This window comes from Equus caballus, chromosome 18 (genome assembly GCF_041296265.1).
Source record: "Equus caballus isolate H_3958 breed thoroughbred chromosome 18, TB-T2T, whole genome shotgun sequence".
Lineage (NCBI taxonomy): Eukaryota > Metazoa > Chordata > Mammalia > Perissodactyla > Equidae > Equus > Equus caballus.
Window position 1 is genome coordinate 71,686,369 of NC_091701.1, and position 2,731 is coordinate 71,689,099.

Below are 2,731 nucleotides of genomic sequence, written 5' to 3' on the forward strand. Positions count from 1 at the left end.
CAGCTGTCTGTGAAGACAACGTGCCTGGGAGATCTGGCAACAGCCAATGGGATCAGCCAAGAAACTTGTGCATCCGTGCTGGAAAACCACCCGGCAGATGACAAACAACTAAAACTCTTGTGTGATAATGTACTAATAGTCATGTCAGCATTAGGTGAAGCCCTAATCTGCATGTCATCTGAGTCCCACAGCATGGCTCAGAAAAAGTGTTGAGAATGCAATAGCCCTTCTGTTTGAAAATACCTGACAAAGGGGAAGAAAGCAAGGGTGGACATTGCTTAAGCAACTCACAGGGTAGAGAAAAGATAAACAGATTCAAGATATGTGTGTGATGGATAATCAAGACAAAGGTAAACTCTCAGCTCTAATCCCCAGCCTTTACACATTTCATGGGAGACAGGAAAGGGGCTGGTAAGAAAGGAACACAGGGAGGCTGCCTCCCGAACAAAATATCACTGTAGAGCCTGAGTTTGAGATGCATGCATATCAAATAGAGCTTCCAATCTCAACCTGCCTACAAGTTCCAAGTAATATAAAGCCAACTATCTATTGTCTCTTGGATCCTATACATTGACTCAAAGTCAATAATCTCACAAGTTCTGTCCTGTGATGCAATGGACGGTGGTTGAGCCTGCCCCAGGCACTCTCTGTGAGCCTGCTTCCTAACAGAAGGAGTCCTGCCACAGCTCTCTAGTAAGGAGGTTCAGGGTCTCTAAAAATGGGTTACCGAAGTCAGCGAACTGTAGCTATGCAGATAGGATTGCCCATCTCAAGTTTTTTGACACTCTCTCTCTCCCAAAAGGGGGCAAGATGCCTGGTGCAACCAAAGTGTGTTCTAGAAAGTACCACTTCAACCATCCCAAGAGAAAGATGCCTGGTCCACAAGATTGTCTTTTCCGGGACCAGAGATGAGAGAAAAAAGGTAAGAGAGCGTTGATGCCATATCTTTTGTCATCCACTGCACTTTTCCCTTTTCTGTAGTATCTAGTGTTAAGAGTGCTTGATTTGACCAAATCATCTGGTGCAGCTAAGGAGTTTGTTTAAAGGCTGTGTCTAATCTTTTAATTATCTCAGAGTTCATATACAACATGAATGTGAAGGAAAGAGCAGGTTTTGAAGGATGAAGTGAAAAGGGAGTGCACCAGACCCAGTTTATGTACTTCTCCAGATTTCCTCAGCCCTGGTTCCTGACCAATGCCACTACGACCCCCGAGGAGGACCACCTGGCCCAACCAGATTTAGGTAAGCCAAAAAGGGAGCTTTCAATGTTCATAGGATAAAGGCTCATTGGACACCATCTCTGCCTTTATGGCCATGGCCAGATAGATCACTGTGTGTTCTGCCTGCTTGGCCACTTGGGTTCACCGCAGCAACTGCTTCCTGGTCTCCCAAATTCCTTATGGCACAACCTGAGGGTACCCCACCTCATGCCTCACAACAGTGCCCCCTGCCTCCTGTCCTTGGGATTCCTTTCCACCACTGGGGCTCAAATGGGAGCCCACCTGCTGCCCACACATGTGCACAGGTCCACCCACCTGAGCCCATGAGGCTACGTGCTGCAGGGAGATGGGAGAGCCCGGGCGTTTTCCTGCATTCTGTGGTTTGTGCTGTGAGTGCCGCTGCTGCTGTCAGGGAATCTGGCTTCTCCAGTGGCTGCCTGGAGGGAGTAGGTAACACAACCTAGAAGGGCTGGGGAGTTAAGAGCCCACTGTGTAAACTGATAAATGAGAGAGAGGAGATGAGAAGATCTAGAGAATAAGAGGATAAATTCTTCTCTTCTCCTCTCCCCAGTAGACAATTCTGAGATGCAGTTAGTTTCATACCTCTTCTTGGAAGATGTCTTGTGAAACAGCAACAACCAAAACTTGTTATGAACCTGAGATCAACTTGGTAACATCTCCACTTTCACATGCTCTCCCTCTTTCCCTGAGGCTTGAGCTCCCCTGGGATCACACCCCACTGAATAGTGCTAGCACTAACTTTCGTCTCAGGCACTCTTTTCTAGGGAACATGGGTTAATATTGGAAAGTAAAATAATGAGGTTAATACGTGTTGACTATAAAGCTCCTGTATAACAGCCAGGTGAAAAAGCCCAGCAAGTAAATAGACATGGGAACCTGCAGGGATATCTGGAGTGAAGATAATGCATTTTACAGTGGGAAATATGGTAGTATGCGTGATTTGATTCCTTTAACCCATTATTTTAAACTTGAAACTGATAAGTGTGATATTTCATCAAGTGTCTACTATTTGCTAGCTGTCGATCTTGCAATAAATGATGTTATAATAGGGAACCATTAAAAAAATCATGTTGTAGGGGCTGGCCTGGTGGTGTGGTGGTTAAGTTCACGTACTCTCCTTCGATGGTGGGGTTCACAGGTTCGGATCCTGGATGCAGACCTAGCAACCCTGGTCCAGCCACATTGTGGTGGGATCCCACATAAAATAGAGGAAGATTGCCACAGACGTTAGCTCAGTGACAATCTCCTCAAGCAAAAAGAAGAACATTGGTAGCAGATGTTAGCTCAGGGCCAATCCTCCTCACACACACACACACAAAATCACATTGTATGGGAATTCTTCATCTGGGCCGATGAACTTGGATGAAAAAAGAAAAACTGACATCCTCATTTTCACTAACCCCTAACTGATATTTCAATTATGAGTGGAGAAAACAAGCCACAGTAATATTCACAGTATTTGTTATAGTGTCATCAAAAGAAATCACAGA